This window comes from Hibiscus syriacus, unplaced genomic scaffold (assembly GCF_006381635.1).
Source record: "Hibiscus syriacus cultivar Baekdansim isolate YM2019G1 unplaced genomic scaffold, ASM638163v2 tig00111779_pilon, whole genome shotgun sequence".
NCBI lineage: Eukaryota > Viridiplantae > Streptophyta > Magnoliopsida > Malvales > Malvaceae > Hibiscus > Hibiscus syriacus.
Window position 1 is genome coordinate 1,126,763 of NW_024063176.1, and position 20,074 is coordinate 1,146,836.

General features: G+C 30.8%; 1 pseudogene; it reads left to right on the forward strand.

Annotated features, from left to right (window-relative positions):
* The first annotated feature begins 12,534 nt into the window (after nucleotides 1-12,534).
* LOC120170272 lies at nucleotides 12,535-18,143 on the forward strand (annotated as a pseudogene).
* Nucleotides 18,144-20,074: the final 1,931 nt, after the last annotated feature.

Consider the following 20,074-nt stretch of genomic DNA (forward strand, 5'->3'; position numbering starts at 1 on the left):
CAAATCACTTGATTAGTATCATTTACATAATTAAACAATTTGATCGAAAAATTAAAAAGATAGATGGCCGGAATAGAATCTCGCATAATTAAATAGTCATGAATGTAATTCACCCAATATTTTAAATAGACAGGTGTTTAAATCAAATCCAAATCAATGTGAATGTGAGAAATAAACTTTTTATTTAGATAGGGTGGACCTACCAAAGCAGGTAGGAAGCACAAATCTATGACAGTTCTGCATGGGTAGTTAAAACGAAAGAGTTAATTAAATCATATATTTTCAAAATATAACTTTTATTTTAAATTGATACTTAAACTTTTTCATATTTTAATTTTATTCTTAAAGTATGACTCTTATTTTAAATTAATCCTTAAACTTTTGAATATTTTAATTTTATCACTAAACTATGACTCTTTCTAAATTAGTCCCCAAACTTTTGAATATTCCAAGTTCATCCCTAAATTCATCCAAATATGTAATTATTTTCAACCATAATTTAACATAAATTTTATTTTATTTCCAAACATATAATAATATAACTTGGCCTAACTATGTTATTAACAAGAGATGTGATTAGTATATACATATAGTTTGGGATGAAATTGAAATGTTCAAAAAGTTTGGGGATTAATTTAAAAGGAAGGTCATAGTTTGAGGATGAAACTGAAACATTCAAAATTTTAAGGACTAATTTAGAATGATAGTCATAATTTAGGAATGAAATTAGAATATTTAAAAGTTTGGGGATTAATTTAAAAGGAATGTCATAGTTTGGGGATGAAACTGAAACATTCAAAATTTTAAGGACTAATTTAGAATGATAGTCATAATTTAGGATGAAATTAGAATATTTAAAAGTTTAGGGACCGAATTAAAATAAGGGTCATACTTTGAGGACATGTGATGCAATTAACTCAAAATAAAACAATCATTCAAAAAGTTGTAGTACGGTAAAAGAATTAAAGGTTAAAGTGTACTTCAAGTTCCTCAATTATATCTAAAATTCAGCTTAGTCCATTTATTATAAAAATAAATATTTTAATTATGTACGTGTTTACAGAAAGTTAATATTTTAATCTAAAATACCAAAACTATAATCAATTGGTTTATATATTTTTAAATATATTTTAAGTTCTATCAATTTTAAGATTTAAGTAAACCGATCCCTTTAAGAAAAGTAGAGTAATATAAATACAAAATACAATTCAGAAATGATAAATAAAAACAAGTTCTAATAATATTAAAAATTTCTACTAATGTATTATATATGTTCAACTGTCATCAAGTGTGAGTGTGTTTTCGATCAATCTGATTTAACTTGATAAAAAATATACATTTTATCTGGAACTTGATTCGATTCGAATTTAGAGTAACTTCACATGACTCTAAATTCAATCCGTATTTTAAGATAAAACCTGCACCCAACCCGATATGACCTGACACAAAAATATATATATATATATAATTTTTAATTTTATCCGATAAAATATGGATCTAATTGAAAAAGTATTGTAAATATTAGTACTATTGCAATCATTTCTAAATGTATAAGGTGAAATTATATTATTTTTCAGATTAGATCGAGTCAATTTTTTTACTCTAAAACTCGAATATAATTCAACCTGAAATTATACTCTAAAAACACATCTCAATAAAATCGATTTGAGTGGAAATTCGTCGAGTTTGAATCTTATACTCATCCCTAAGCGTGACGAGGTATGGTGTCAGCCCACTTTCACGAATTAAGCATAGCATTGTCATGGACCTTTTCTTACATGTTATTGGCGAGCTTCCAATTGAACATATCCAATTCGGTCTCTGTATCCATTCTTTTGTATTCTTTACACTAAGATTTCTTTAACGGGACTCCAAGTATCATATATATATATATATATATATATCATCGTCTTTAGAGATAGATGGAGAGGGTATTTTCGATAATTGTATCTTTAAAAAATTTAATTTTTTATATAATTTTTATTTATTTTCTATTTTTTATTAATAATTTAATTTCTAAACCTGACCATCAAGGATACAACTATCACAAAACTTCAAGCAAAATGGAAAAGTTCGATTTACATTCGTTTTACGAGATTTCCTTATCATCTCCTTAACACATCCTTACAAGGATGAGTATTTGACTCGAATCTGACAGTTTTCCACTCGAACTGATTTAATAGGTTCAAATTTAAAAAAAATGAATTGAGACAAGTCAAACTTTAAAAAAAAATAAGATTAGATCAAATTATATCATCTTCGAGTTTAGAGTGAAAATATTCAACCTTACTGTAAATGAGAATAATATATAATTGACCTTTATATTTAAGTATGATTGCTATAAAACTCCTCTTTGTGTATTGTTTTCAATTATGCCTTTATTTCGTTTAATAAAAATGAGATTTATATATATATGTACATACATACATGTGTGTATATATATATATATTTGTATCAGATCTAGTTAGGTATGAGATTTTTCTTAGAAAATCAATTCGGATTTTAGATCAGATATAACTCTCTTAAATTCAAATCGGAATCTAGTAAATCAAAAACCAGATCTGACCCAACATGTGACCATCCTTAGATACAAGCATATTGTCGACACTAGTTTGTTGTCCCATTCGTTATTATTATTATTATTATTATTATTATTATTATTATTAATTAAGTTTTATTTGTATTTTTCAGGCCAAAGTACAGCCCAAATTGGGCCCAATTACAAAGGGGCATATGACCCAAACCCCAAGCCCGATTTATAACTCGACCCGGTACTCGAGGCCTATCAATCAGGTCCAACAACAGCTAGGGTTTCCAAACCCTAGCCCCATTTTATAGCAGCTGTCGTCGCACATTTCTCAGCCGTTGGATCTCCCCTGATGAAGAGTTGTTGCCGTTATTTTGTCCACTCCTCTGCCGCCACCGTCACTGGAGCCGATCCCAGGCTGCCTTGTTGCCTGCACCAACCCCCGACCACCAACGTTGCCACCAACCACACACTGAATCCTCTGCAATGTCAGAAACAAATCCACAAGCAACCACAAATGCAAAACCACACGCAAACACTGACAGTTTATTTGTAATCATTTTGTATAAAAAAATATAAAAAATATGTAACATCGGGGTTTTATATAACATCGAACCAAATATGTTAAAGGGGTTCGAACCCTCCAGATAAAAAAGCAATAAAAGAGTATATTCGAAAATTTTGAGGTATATATATATATATATATATATTACAGTTTCGAAAAGCCAAGGGATTGAAAAATAAAAAAAGCCCTGCATGCAAAAAAATCGGGAGCTTAAGAGGTCGATTAGCTTACTTGGGTCGGGGGAGTGGCCGGTTTTATCTTCACGGCGGCCAAATCTCGCGTTGAGGTTGCAAACCGAAAGGTTGGGGGGTTTATTTTGAGGCGTTCAGGGTTGTTTTAGCCTAAGGTAAGGTCCTAGGGTTATAGATCTAGACGAGGGGGTTCTCTTGGGTGAGTTTGGGAGGTCCGTCCACCGTGTGCGGCGACCGATAGTGGAGGAAGGCGACCGACAGTGGGCCGGCCGAAGCTATCAAAAGAACAAAAAAAACTTTTTTTAAGATCCGGGTGAAAGTGAAATAAAAAAGGTTTAAGTTGTATTTATAGGGTAAATTAGGAGGAAATTACATTTCGGTCCTTCTAACTTACGCGCGTTTTTGAATAATAGTCACTAGGGGATCATTTTTGTTATTTTCCCATTTTTGTTCATGCCTTACAATATTTGGTTTAATCACAATTTAGTCCTTTAACTCTTAGCGTGTTTATGCATTTTAGTCACTGTAGGGATTGTTTCTGTAATTTCCCCTTTTTATGCCTGATATTTATTTTTAGGGATATTCTCTTTGTAGCCTCTTGTATTTTTGCATGTTTATATTTCGAACTTGAATATATGTTTTATTTATTTTAATTCAACCACGTAGTTTTAATTTATTTCGATTTAGCCCCTTGTCTTATTTATTTTTCATTATTTGTAATTTTAGCACTTTATATTGTAAATGTTCATTTTAGTCATTTGTATATTTTATTTTGTTAATTTTGGCATAATAGTTTGATCATTTATGTTTTAGTCCTACTTTTATTTTTATTTCAATTTTTTCATGTTGTTTGCATATTAGTTCACTTTAGTCCTAGTTAATTTCGCATGATACCCTCATAAGCATCACTTGACTCGAATCGAAATAAGTTGACTAAGGGTAATATTTGATCATTTTAATATTGTCGTAAAGTGACTGTCTTAACGTATTAGAAAGTTACTTTCGATAAATTTAAAATGAAAGTATATCTCATTTAGTGACATGAATTGAATCAATTTTATTTTTAAAATTCGGGAATTGAGAAAAATATAATGTTCTTTTAATAAATTCATCGAGAAAAGATTGTTAGAACGAATCTAATGCCTCGTCTCGATATATTTAAATAATTAAACATCTTTATTCTCATGAAATATCGGTAAAATAATTAATTAATTGTGTTTGCTTGATGTATGCTTTTTATTTGTTTTATTTTTGCATGTGTTTTCTGATAGATTTTCAAAATAATAACATTCAAATCGACAATGAGAATAGTAATATCCTTTCATTTCGGTCGGAGTAATAAATGACTAATTTAAGGCATAAGATGTCATTTATTCTCGATTGAAAATAATTTGATATTGTCGTTTTCTCTCGAATTAATATCGATTTTTTAGACGGAATATTAATATCTCTTTATTTAAATTGGGGTAATAAATGATTGTTTTAATGCATTAAAGGTCGTTTATTCTTGATTGGAAATCATTAGATGTTATTATTTTCACTTGAACCGATATTGAATTTTAAGATGAAATAGTAATATCTCTTTATTTCAATTGGAGTAATAAATGATTGTTTTAATTCACGAAATGTCATTTATTCTCGATTGGAAATAATTAGATATTATCGTTTTCATTCTTAAAATTATTTTGGGTGTTATTATTTTGAATTAATAATGAACTTTATAATGGAGTTCTAATATTTTTTTTATTTCGATTGGAGTAAGAATCGATTGCTTCAAGGTATGAGAGATCAATTCTTCTCCATAGGAAATAATTAAATATTATCATGTTTCATCCAAAAATTCAAAAAGTATTACTTAGGGGATCTTAAATTAAATTAGACTCGAACTTGAAAATTTTATTGCAAACAATTAATTATCGACTATGTATCGATTTAGGACGTTGTGGGGTTGCTAATCCTTCTTCACACGTAACCGACTCTCGAACTCATATTTTGGTAACGCATACCGCAAGTTTTCCATTATAATTAAAATTAATGTTTTATTACAATGGCAAAATACGTTTTGGGTGCTCAATCACACCCTAATCAAATATTTGTGGCGAGTCATCGAACCACGTTTTTATCACTAACCAGTCGTTCCAAGAATTATTTTCGAAACGAGACTCCCCTTTTCCCTCTCCGGGAAAAGACCGTTTCAACACACATACATTAGGGTTTTGAATCCTATGGAACAATCTCACAGCATTTGTCTTCCTTTCCGGCTTTACCACATGCATTGCAAACATCATTTGGCGTTGCGACTTTACGTGAATCCCACATCGACTACGTAAAATAGTTGAAGCGAACCGTGTGACACCTCGCCTCATAGAGTCTGCTGGGCAGTTATCGTCCTCCATTTTCATTCAAAAGTGGTTAAACCTTCACAACAGATACATGGATAGAAGTCATTATAGGTAGACTTGTCAATAGGGCACGTCGAATCAATTCTCATGCTCGAATTCAGGTTTATGAAAATTAAATTGAGTTTTCGAGTTTGTTATACCACCTCCGGAGGTAATATTGTTGTTGTCAATCCTTCGTCTATCGAGCATTGAGACCTTTAAAGTTCTTCGAAACTTTTGAAATATTATGTTTTTGGGCAATAAATAATTCATTGAAGTGATTTCAGGTACACCTGTGTAATCTGTAGAGACAAATCTGTTATCTGATATTTAGATTTACTTTGCCCTATCAAAGCTCATCAATGATCTTTCTCTCGTCCGAGCTTTTTTCCTCTCTCGACGATTATTTATCGTCATCTTCAACCTATTTGTTCTTTGTTTCTTCTTCACCGAGCAATTGGTTGCGACTCTCTGCCCAATTTAAAAAGGATGAACTGGTTAAAATCGTCACAATCTCCTTTCTTCCATCAACAAAATTTAAATAAGAATTAATGTTATAATTATCAAAACAATTAACGGCAAATGAATGCAATCGAATAGAAAATTTCATTATGTCGAAAAACTATACGATCTGTTACGTTACAAAATCATATCCCCTACTTTTTATTTATAAAAATCAAACAGATTATACTGCTCAATTAACACAACCAATAAAAAAAATTGGATCATAACTCTAACAATTAACACAATCTGAGCCTTAAAATCAATATCGTCTGGATTTGTATAATCCGAAAAATGGATTTTACCTTAATGTTAACACAGCATCCAAACTTAATGCATCCAAAGTGAGGAACTGAAATCATCAAATTATGTGTTCCTTGGAAGATGACTATCCCTTTAGTAAAATTATCGAATAACAACTGTTCACTCCAATAATCCGCTAAATGTAAATAACTCACCCTCAAATTTAACCCATAGTATTTGCTTTATTCACACATCAAACATGGAAGTTGTCTTTAGTCAATGCAGAACAGTTGTATAACAGCATAAGCTCGAGCATTGAGCCAATATTCCTCTAGGAATAAAATCAAACAGTTTCAATGCAACTACGTGGTGTCGAAGTTAGAGACTACCGGACCCAATGCTAGACACTGAAATAATAAAAGAGCTCTTACCCAATCACAATAAAGGTTTCCCGAGATTATTCAAACAATTCGAACGAGGTCTCTTTGTGAAACTGATTGAACTGAAGAAGGTGAAACGTAATTGAGTTCCCTTGAATGAACTCTCACTGGTGAAGTTTTTGAAGTAGAATCCAATGAGAACAGAAGGCCGATTGTTGTGCAGAAAAAGTGTTGCTGAGCCGAACTCTATTTGACAGGTTTATTGGGAAAGATAGTGGCCTCCATTGATGGATTTATGCGAGCTTTAGAAATGAAGGGTTTTTGGCTTTGGAGAAGAAGAGGTTGGCACATTGACATAAATGACGTTTGGTTGGATGAATCTCTTAGAATTGGTAGGAAATGAAATATAATTCCATCAATTTTCCATATTTTTGTTCAAGTTTTTCATACTACCCTCATCAATTCTTTAATAATTTATTCATATATTGAATAAAAATATTTTTTTATTATTTCGATTCGGGTCGGTTTCTAATTCATATATTTAGGTCGAGTCGGGTCGGGTAAAACTTTATTTTGATCGGGTCGGATCAGGTTTTTTTAAGTGAAATATTCGGATTGAGTTCGAGTTTAGAGTGAAAAAAACCGAACTGACCCGAAAATATATATAATTCAGGTCGGATCGATTTAAGTCGTTGAAAAACTCACCTATCAAAGTCAGGTATGAGACACATGTCAATCTGAATTACTTAGGGCAAAACACTAAGGTGGTGTTTGTTTTTACTGTGTAAGGTCTGCAAAACTCTTATGTCTGCGTCGCGCAGACCACGCGCAGACATTGGGCTTCGCAGACCGTTTGTTTTTAGAAGACAGAAGCCCTTCTAACGTCTGCGCGTGGTCTGCGCGGCGCAGACGTGGTCTTATGTCTTCAGACGTCTTCTAACCTCTTCAAAGAGGTTTTATTTAATTTTATATTATATTTTATTTTAATTTTAATATTAATTTTTTAATAAATTAAATATTAATATTTTATATTATATTATAGATATTAATTTTAATATTAATTTTTTAAATAAATTAAATATTAATTTTTAATATTATATTATAGATATTTAATTTTATATCATATAAATTATTTATATATTATTAAATTTATATTTATTTAATTATTTTGATTTAAGTTTAAATATAATATTTTTTAGATTGTTATTTTAATTATATTTAAACTTTTTATACAAAATGTAAGTATTTAAACCACATTGCTTATAAAAAATGATTTCATTGTTTGATAATTAAGATTTTAAAATATAAAAAATTATAAATTATGTTTTTAAAATTTTAAAATATAATCACAATTAAATAAAAAATAATCATAAAATAATTTGATAATTAAAAATATATTTTCTAAAATATCATATAATTATAAAAAAAATTATGAATATATATTTAAAAAAATTAAAGTATTACAGTTGATGGCAATAATAGTAGTAAATATGCCAAAGTTGACTTCTAAGCTCTATGACTCAATCATGGTAGAAAGGTACATAAAATAATCCTAAGTACTACTTAAAAATAGATGGACATCGTCGGTGCTTTAAAAATTTTAAATTATACTTCGATCATCTTTTATAAATCTTAAATTATTTTATATTTTAATTATATATATTTTATATAATTTTTTTTATCTCTATAATTTTACAAGTTTATCCTTTAATATAAAATCATATTTTATTTCTAATATGACCCCTTATTAAGTGCTTAGTTATGATTGTAGATGTAAATTTTCATTGTAATTTAGATATTTTATTTTTAATAAAATTAATTACTTCTATAAAATATTTCATTTTTTTATCTTTTATATATGTCTTAATGTTCTTATCAGATTTTATCATAAAAATAGATAAAATCATTAACCTAAAAAATCATATATAAAATTAAAACAAAATAAGTTATATGAAAAATAGATATAATTCATTTATATTATAAATATATTTAATTTAATTTTTTTGGTAGCAGCATGTTCTCTCCCGTCATAGACGTTACCCTGTCATTGATTTCACTTGTATAAATATCTAATTTTAATATTAGAATATAGAAAAATTGTTTTTCTTTTTAACTCTATCAATTCTTATAAAATTAAAGGAATAATGACAAAATTAGTACCTAACGTTTATACAAATAATTTTTTTCTTTATTTTTTAAAGTATTTTAGTTTCTAGCATTCCAATATTTTGTTAAAATAACTCATAATATATGAAAATTATTAGTTGACTAACGATAAACACATGTTTTTGACGCAACACAGGACATAACACTCAAAGTGATGATGTGTTATGTCATCAATTAAATACATGTGAAAATATCACATCAGTAATATGTGTTAGTCGTTAGTCAACTAACGATTTCCATCCAACAAGAGTTATTCCGATCAAAAATTAAAATGTTTGGAATTAAAATACTTAGACAATAAAAGACATAACGACTATTTATGCAAACGTTAGAAGACTAATTTTATCATTATACGGAAATTAAATAAAATAAAAGTTTGATAGAAGTAAGAAGACTTTGTTGTAGCAAATTAAATAAATTTAGATAGATTAATGTATACTAAATAACATATCCAATTATATCAGCAACATGAAGTCAACATATTGGTTCTATCATTGGACCTCATCAATAAGTATATGATAATTATAATTAATAATAAATCCCAATTGGGTTCATATTTTGACTTTTATTCCTCAATATATATATATGAGAAAAAAATTATTCTTAGTTTCCAATTAAGCAGCAGCAAGTGTGAGTGCAAGCTCACAACCCACGCCTGTGAGAAAAAATAAATGATAATTATTGACATTTTTCCAGGGCAAAATGATTGATATTTGAGAGGAATAATAATACACCATTATTTCATAATTAATTTTGTAAGAATATAAGTGGATTGAATCTTAACTCGATTTAAATTGTTTTTATATATATTGATATAATGTTAAAATCAATATTCAACATTTATCAAAATAATTATTTTGAGTAATTCAAATTCGAATTGAGTACAATATTTTTTTCATTAGTCGCTCGATCCGATATGAATTTAGAAAAATTTCATCCACCCAAAACTCTACCTAATTTTAAGATAAAAATTCATATCCGACTCTACTCAACGCACATACATACATGCATACATATATATCCTTATTTTTTTATTAATTAAATATTTTTTATTTTTATTAAATAAATTAAAGATTTAATTAAAATATATAAATAGAAAGATATTATAGTAGTTATCCCTACATATATAATTGTCAAACATTTTATCATTTTCAGGTTAAATAGATATTCTCATTCTAAACTCGAACTCAACTCAGTCTTTTCTTTTAAAAATTTGATCCTACACTAATCCAACTTTTTAACAACAAAACCCCAACTATATGGGATCAGGTCATGCCAAACCCAACGAGTCCAGGTCAATGTTCATCACTAGACGAGGTTATAGATCCCTTAAATATGACTAGAGTTCAAATTCTAACATTGTTAATGATGGTTAAAATTAAAAATTGTCGTCATAATATCTCTATTCGATTTGAATTAACTAACTACATATCATATATAATTATAAAAAAAAGTAATATAATTACAGCATAAAAGAATAATATAAACAGCAACGAATAAATTTACCACTCGAGGGACAAATAAGACATGCATGACGTGCTTAATTTTAGCCCTATAGTGCTTCGAAAAGACTTTAATTATATTTTAAGGGTCTGGGTAAAAAATAAAACACTTGTTAATTATTGTTTAATTAAATTGAAAGGACAATGATATAAACACTTGATGTATGGGGAAGAGTTTCCCTTTCCAATGTCAAGTTGTCAACTTATCCACAAGTAGTACTTTGTTTAATAATTTGTTTTTTTTTCTCTGTCTTTGATAAAATAATAAATTGTATATACATATATTCTTGGACATGTGTAGGGATATTGGACATGTGTAGGGATATTAATGGGTTGGATGTAAGGAGTTTTATCGATTTGAATTATATATTTAATATTAATTAATTCGGATTTTAGGAATTTTATTTTTATTAGGTAGATACATATTATATATTTTAAGGTAAATGTCGAGGTTTAAATTCACACAAGGTGTGATAATACAAATATCTTTGATCACTCAATCAATTAATAGATCTCAAAATTTTATTTTTTTTATAATGTATCAAAAATATTTCAATCGAATTAAACTCATCAACAATATATTTATAAAATATATAATTAGGTTTGTATTGAAGACACGAGCGGACACTTGATTTATGTAAGAGAGTGTGAACCTTTAAAAAGTTATATTAGAAAGTTAGAGGACGTTAAATTAAATTATCGATATAAAATACAAAGAAAATATTTAAATTATATAAAAAATTAAAACTTTTAAGAAGTGCAATTATCTCTTCCAATATCCCTCCTTCCATTCATGATTGAAATTTTAAAAAATCAATTTATTTATTAAAAAAAATTTATGCGAAAAAATAACTCATAATTAATTATACAAAATAAATCTATACACATGCACCCTATAATTAATTCAAAAGTATCTTAAAAGTTGAATTGCCTTCTAAAGAGATCCAACGGTTCAAATTAATTGGTTACATATATAAATATTTTATTATATATAACTTAAAATGTTAAAAAAAAAGAAGAAAATCAATAGGCACCCCTGTTGTGTTTTATTTTTTCTTTTATTAGAACATTTTACTTATAAATATATTCGAGAATTATATTATTATGTTACTTACGTACAATAAGTTGACGTTCTTAAAACAATATAAAAAACATAAGGACACATAAATGTACATAAAAAAAATTAAATGATAAAAAATACATGCAAATAAGAAAAATTTAATTATAATTGATGCTAGGCTGAACGAGAATTATTCGAGAATACATTAAATCATAAAATTGTATATATATAAAATTGTACGGACATAATAATTCTAATTATATAAATTAAATTAATTTATGTTTTTAGGGGGATTTATTTTTTAAAAAATTTAGTCGAATTGTTTTTTTATTAAATTACATTTTGTGTTTAATTTTTAATATGTACCACTGAGTTTATTATTTATTTGAGTTTGGATTTAGATAATTACTTGGGTGTATGTGTTTGAGTTTAGATAGTATATTTGAATATAAATGGATTTAGATTAAAATACTTTAAAAATATTCTTTTAAAAATGATTTGAAAAATAAATCATATAAAAGTAGAATTTTCAAAATGATATTTCAAAATATATTCAGATAAAATTGTACCGATAGAAAAAAAATAAAAATTAAAGATTAAGATATACGTAGCAGGTGGACTGGTGAAGGCATGATGAAGGCCATCACGCAATTTATAAAATAAAAAAACCATAAAAATAATATAATATTTATAAATAATTATTTAATAATTAATTTAAATAATATTATCTTATAATTTAATTATGTTTATATTAAAAAAAAATCAAAATTTATAGATAATATAATACAACTTCAATTGATTAAAATTTTCTTAAAAATAGTTAAAAAAAACCAGATAACTCTATTTATATAATATAATTAATAATTTTAATATAATTCTAACAAATTTAAATAAGGAAGTCTTTTATTAAAATATCTCATTATATTAATTCAGATAGAATTATACAAAGTCTCAGCTTCTCTGTTGGAGTGTATATAAAAAGCTTAGCCTTTCAGTTTTACGCTGAGGAGAAGACGAAAACACTTTCGGAATCTCTCTCTCTTTATTTTCTGTTTGTTTCTCGGGAATCTGAAAATCTCATTTATTTCATAATTCTCGGGAATCTGAAATCTCTATCTCTCCTTTTACTTGAGTACTCTTTTCTTTGAGCCGCCGTGGACGGTGGTAGTGATCGCCGTGCAAACTGAAACATGGCCAGCAATAAAGGTATCAGCCTTGAAGAGATCAAGAACGAGACTGTTGACCTGGTTAAATTCTATTCACTTCTTAGTTTTGTCTTGCATGTTTTCTTTATCGATTGTTGAAACGAATCGTCTTCTGTATTTTGTCAACCTATTTTCTTTTCTTAGTGAGATCTAGAATGGAGATGAGTGGATTTTTCTCGTCACTTTCCCGAGAAATATTTTTGACTTTGCTATTCTGATAAAGAAGGAAAAATAAAGGAATTTTAGCTCTCACTATGTTTGATAGTCAAAGGCCTCTTGAGTTCGTTATAATCTGAAAAATAATAGCATTAAGAATTTGATTAAAATAAAAAATCATACACTTAATTTTTTAATTAGATGTTTTAAATTCATTCAAATTCTAAAAACATAATAATCTAATTATTGATTAGTTGAAAACTAATACAAGTTTGCACTAATAGTTTGTGTTATATTAGTATAATTTTAAATGTACTGTAATTTCTATATATTTGTATCATATTTATATTATTTATTTAATTTTTTAACAATATATAAGTAACGATATTTAATTTCATTCTGGTTTTTTCACTTTAGCCAAACAAGGCCGTACAATCTAAGAAACAAACTGATTGAAAATGTGAAAACGATGAAATGACATGACAGTGACGGAGTTGGCTACGTTTTGATCTTTTTCCTAGTACGGTGTTTTTGTTTGTGCTTTTCATTTGAAAGCGAGATGTTTGTTTTATTATTTTGGGAATTTTAAGGCACTTGACCACTTTTCCTTTTTCTCCCTTTAGAAATTAAAAAATTCCCTTTTTCTTTTTCATTAACGTAAATGAAAATATTGTTTTTTACAAGATATAGATTCATGTAATTATTTCTGTAAAAATGTATGTTGTTAATAAAAATTTTTTGAATAATATTATTATAATCACTCTAAATTATTAAAAGAAATAATAACATAAAAATTGATATCTAAAGGTCCAGTTTTTTTTGTGAAAATAATATTTTCAAAATAATTTTTAATATTATTTGAATGATTCTATGCAATATATAGTTCAAATAACTGTAACAATGAACAAAAGAGGTGATCCAAATGTCATTTAATTTACTTGTATATAGGAAAAAATCCCGATCGAGAAGTGTTCGAGCAGCTGAAATGCTCCAGAGAAGGACTGAGTTCAGAGAGGAGCCAACAGGCTGCAGATTTTTGGCCCCAACAAGCTAGAAGAGAAAAAGGTCTCATTTCTATGCTTACCATTACCACTGATTTAATTTGCTTGATATTTGGTAATATTCATTATGTTCACAGTTGTAATAAACATAATGTTTAATTATACTTTTAAAATGAACAGGAGAGCAAGTTCCTCAAGTTTTTGGGGTTCATGTGGAATCCTCTGTCATGGGTCATGGAAGCTGCTGCAATCATGGCCATTGCTTTGGCTAACGGCGAGGGCAAACCACCGGATTGGCAAGATTTCGTCGGTATCGTTTGTTTGTTAGTCATTAACTCTACCATCAGTTTCGTTGAAGAAAACAATGCTGGGAATGCAGCAGCTGCTCTTATGGCTAGTCTTGCTCCCAAAACTAAGGTAATTATTATACATTTTCTTCCAAAATAAATATGTTGAAATTGAATATAATGATGTAATGGCCAAGAGATATTGTTATGTTTTTATTTTGAATTTAATGAAATTGATCTTGAGTTTATACCGTTGTGAAATGAAGGTGCTAAGGGATGGCAAATGGAGTGAGCAAGAAGCAGCAAATTCTGGTTCCGGGAGATATCATTAGCATTAAATTGGGAGATATCATCCCGGCTGATGCTCGTCTTCTTGAAGGTGATCCCTTAAAGGTCGATCAATCTGCCTTGACCGGAGAATCACTTCCTGTGACGAAGAATCCTGGGGATGAAGTCTTCTCAGGTTCAACCTGCAAACAGGGCGAAATCGAAGCCGTTGTTATCGCCACCGGAGTGCATACTTTCTTTGGGAAGGCTGCACATCTTGTGGATAACACCAACAATGTAGGACACTTCCAAAAGGTGCTCACTGCTATTGGAAACTTCTGTATTTGTTCGATTGCTGTCGGTATGGTGGTTGAGATCATAGTCATGTATCCAATTCAACACCGCAAGTACAGGGATGGAATTGACAATCTCTTGGTTCTTTTGATTGGCGGTATTCCCATTGCTATGCCGACTGTTTTGTCCGTGACCATGGCCATTGGATCCCATAGACTGTCTCAGCAGGGTGCCATCACCAAGCGTATGACTGCAATAGAAGAAATGGCTGGTATGGATGTCCTTTGTAGTGATAAGACGGGGACATTGACGCTCAACAAGCTGAGTGTTGATAAAAACTTGATCGAGGTGTTTGTAAAGGATGCTGATAAGGAACATGTCTTGTTGCTTGCTGCAAGGGCTTCTAGAACTGAAAATCAAGATGCCATCGATGCTGCAATTGTCGGAATGCTTGCCGACCCTAAGGAGGTACGTAACCATTTCTTCTCTATTTGGATTATGTAATCGATATTCGAGGGGGATTATTTAAGTTCAATATGTTGTAGGCAAGAGCTGGTATTCAAGAGATGCATTTCTTGCCTTTCAATCCTGTGGATAAGAGAACTGCTTTAACTTATATTGATGCCAATGGCAACTGGCATCGAGCCAGCAAAGGCGCCCCGAGCAGGTAACCTGTCTGCCGTCTGTAAAAACATTGCATTAATGCCATAAATTTACGTTGCTTGTGCCATTTGATCATATTATATCTGTCAACAGATATTGGCCCTTTGCAATGCGAAAGAAGATTTTAAGAAGAAGGTTCATTCGATCATCGACAAGTTTGCCGAGCGTGGGCTTCGTTCATTAGCTGTTGCCAGACAGGTTTTATCCAAAATTCATGATCTTCTATTCACTATTATGCTCTTTCAAATTCGAAAGTCCCCAACCCTTGACAACTTTCCTACACTTCCAGCAAGTGCCTGAAAAATCGAAAGAAGGTGCGGGTACTCCATGGCATTTTGTTGGTTTGTTATCTCTGTTTGATCCTCCAAGGCATGACAGTGCGGAAACCATTCGCCGAGCTCTTCATCTCGGTGTGAATGTCAAGATGATCACTGGTAACTGAGTCCTTTAAACGAGTTCATCGATCATTCGTCGTGGCAATTTAGTACTTATATGTTCCTACTTCTGTCCAGGTGATCAACTCGCAATTGCTAAGGAGACTGGCCGCAGACTCGGAATGGGAACCAACATGTATCCATCTTCTTCTTTGCTTGGTCAAAACAAGGATGCGAACATAGCTGCCATTCCTGTGGAAGAGTTGATTGAGAAGGCTGATGGATTTGCGGGCGTGTTTCCAGGTATCCATCTTTCGCATCCGGTCTATTCGTAAAAGGGAACTCCTCATTCGTCTTTGGGGTCTCAAATAACGTAACACCGTATGATACTTGTCTTGCAGAACACAAATACGAAATTGTGAAAAAGTGCAGGAGAGGAAGCACATTTGTGGAATGACTGGAGATGGTGTTAACGATGCTCCAGCTTTAAAGAAGGCAGATATCGGTATTGCGGTTGCGGATGCTACAGATGCTGCACGAAGCGCTTCGGACATTGTTCTCACAGAACCGGGGCTGAGTGTTTGTCAGTGCAGTGTTAACTAGCAGAGCTATTTTCCAGAGGATGAAGAACTATACCGTAAGCCGATCTCCTCTTTGAACATATTTCTACTGATTTATACACTATGTTTTGCAATGCATGACCTCGTATTTTACTTTCGCAGATCTATGCAGTCTCGATCACAATCCGTATTGTGGTTAGTACATAATAAGATGATTTTATATGAATTGATTATAGATTATGTATCCTAAATGTACCGATACATTGTTTCTGATTTTGCAGTTTGGATTTATGTTCATTGCTCTCATCTGGAAGTTCGATTTTTCGCCATTCATGGTTTTGATCATTGCCATTCTAAACGATGGTACGTGGATTTTTACCTTACTTGCACATGACTTCTCGTTTTTCATGGTTTAACCGGCTCAAATTCGAGTATCAACAATTATCAAATCAAACATTACTCCAGGCACAATCATGACAATATCGAAGGACCGTGTCAAGCCATCCCTTGCCTGATAGCTGGAAACTGAAAGAAATTTTCGCTACTGGAATCGTGCTTGGAGGCTACTTGGCATTGATGACTGTCATATTCTTCTGGGCCATGCATAAGACCGACTTCTTCCCGGTACGCAGCGCTGAAAATTTGCACTTCATATTTGATTTCGATTCGGTCTCATAACAGTTTGTGTCGACGAATGCAGGACAAATTCGGTGTTAGGTCTATAAGGGATTCAGAGCATGAGATGATGGGTGCTTTATACTTACAAGTAAGCATTGTGAGCCAGGCCTTAATCTTCGTGACCAGGTCACGTAGCTGGTCCTACGTCGAGCGCCCCGGATTGCTATTGGTCACCGCCTTCGTCATCGCACAACTTGTAAGAACATGTACATTTATCCCTACACTCATTTCCGAGTCGTAAGACATCGAATTGATCGATTCTTTGTGTTGATCAGGTTGCAACTGTGATTGCTGTATAGCTGATTGGGGATTTGCAAGGATTAAAGGCATTGGCTGGGGATGGGCTGGTGTCATTTGGCTTTACAGTATAGTTTTCTACATTCCATTGGATATAATGAAGTTCGCTATTCGATATATCTTAAGCGGAAAAGCTTGGCTCAACCTACTCGAAAACAAGGTACACATATCTCGATTTATGCACATCAGTAAGTCGTTTTTGTGTTTACTAATCCGGCCTCGGTAACAGACGGCATTCACCACCAAGAAAGACTATGGCAAGAAGAGAGGGAGGCTCAATGGGCGCTTGCTCAAAGAACATTGCACGGCCTTCAACCTCCGGAGACTTCAAATCTCTTCAACGAAAAGAACAGCTATCGTGAGTTATCCGAGATTGCCGAACAGGCCAAAAGACGAGCTGAGGTTGCAAGGTAAGACATCAACATACCTAACACCAACACTAATAGCTATTAGCCATTCGTTTTACTACACGATTATGGAATTCCGATGTATGTTTACGACACGAATACGGAATTCCGTTGTATGTCTTACAGGCTTAGAGAGCTGCATACGCTCAAAGGGCATGTGGAGTCCGTGGTGAAACTGAAGGGGCTGGATATTGATACGATCCAGCAGCATTATACGGTTTAGAAAACTGGAAACTGATACCGGAAAAACGAAGGTCGACGACTTGATGACGTTTACAAACGACGACGATGAGAAACGGAGAAAGTAATTTAGTTTTCGAAACGTTCTAACATGTCTGTGGAGTAAATTTTCCGCCATGTAATGTTCCATACACAGTTTCTTGCTTGGTGTTTCTTTTCAAATTTGGTTAAATATTAGGGACAAGATTTGGATTTTCACACTTTCTAATATTTAAATTTGAGTATGTTTGCAAAATGATCTTTTCAGCTCTTAATTTATCCGCCATGTAATGTTTCATACACAGTTACTGTGTTATCCATATTTAAGTATTGATCTTTTCAAATCGAATAATTGAATTATTCGATTTTATATAAATATATTAAATTTATACATTTTCAAACTTAAAGCCACCCATTCTTAAAAGTTGAATAATCATGTGAATTATTCAAAATCCAAATTCAATCAAAATTCTAAACCTAAATCCTTTACCATTTACCAAGGGAGTTTATTAATATTTATTTTTATTACTATCAGCGAATTCTAACTCCATGGTACTTCATATACGAACCTTTAACAATACGTATGTAATGTTCACGTAAAACACATCTAGTAAATAAACACATGTCAATCATTTATTATTTTTGTGAATACACTCGTATAACATTATTGTCCGTCACGTATTGATACTCATGATCTTTTAATCTAAGTCTTCAACCCCTAGGACGTCTATTTAGTATTTAACGACATGACAACTCCTAATCAACATATATCCAAATCATTATAAATACTTGTTTCGTGAAGAGCGCAAGAGTATTGCACAATCCACCACAATAAATCATTAATGTCAATACTTATTCTCACCTGTCAATAATTATTTTATTGATTAAACTAACTAAATGATCGAAGCCAATTTAATCCAACTTAAACCATATTGATTATTATAAGTTTTATAACCAGTTAAATTTCTTTTAATTAATTTGGATAAATAAAAGATGATATATGTTCAAAAATTTTCAACTATTTAATATTGAATGTTTATAATTTTACATACATAATGCTTAAACCCCAAACTCAAAAGTAATAATTGTAACATCCCGAAAGCCGGGTCAGTGACTAAAATGTAAATTTTGGGAAATTTTGTGCTCAATTTTGAAATAAGTTAAAAGTTTTGGGATTTAAGTAAAGAATTTTGATGATGGATTAAATAGCATAGATGGATAATTAAAGGGGCAATTTAGTCTTTTCAGTTTAAAGAATATTTTGTATTTTCTTTAAATACAAGTGATACACGTGGGTTTTGGGAGAGTTCTGGAAGCCTTCTTCTTACTCTCTTCTTCTTCTTCTCGTAGCTCCAACTTAAAGGTAAGTTTGATTTTTAACTGTTAATTTCTGGAATTTATAAGTTGGTTTTGAATCTTTGGGTATTAAATAAGCTTACGGAAAGCTTATATAGGATTTAAACAATAAAGATAAAGGAATTATGAAGGAATTTACAATATGAGTTTTAAGATGGAATTTTGATAGGGTATGGTTGTTGAAGTTTTATGGATGAATTTGACTTGTCATCAATCTAATTAAGAAGTATGAAGTGTTAGAATTGGAACTAGAACACATTGAAAATTTGGTATGATTTTTGAATCTCGTATGGAATATAGGATTTTGAGGTTTAAGATGAAATAAATGAATATAGATTGGTTTAAGTATGTGTACTAGAGTTAAGAATGAAAAGGGGATGATATATGAAGTGTTTGAGTGGAAATGAAGTAATTTTCGGGTTGAAAATATGATTTCTGGGCAAGGGGAATCGGTACCCATTCAAGGGGAACCGATACCCCTTCAAACGAACAAGAATTTCCAGTATGTCATGGGGGAACCGATACCCCCATAGGGGGGGAACCGATTCCCCCCTAAAGGAAAATTGGGAATATGGATTTAATAAGTTTGTTTAAGTTGCTAGTATTCAATTACAAGGTGTAGGTATCTAATGATTACCTCGAAATGTACATTTATGTAGATTCTACGCATAAAGAATTCCGGAACGTTTGGCAAGTAAGATCGATCAAGGGGGAAAGATAAGAGATTGGAATTGACTAGTGAGGCCAGGTGAGTGCATATTAATTAGTTTATGGTGCTAAATGGAAACAAGACT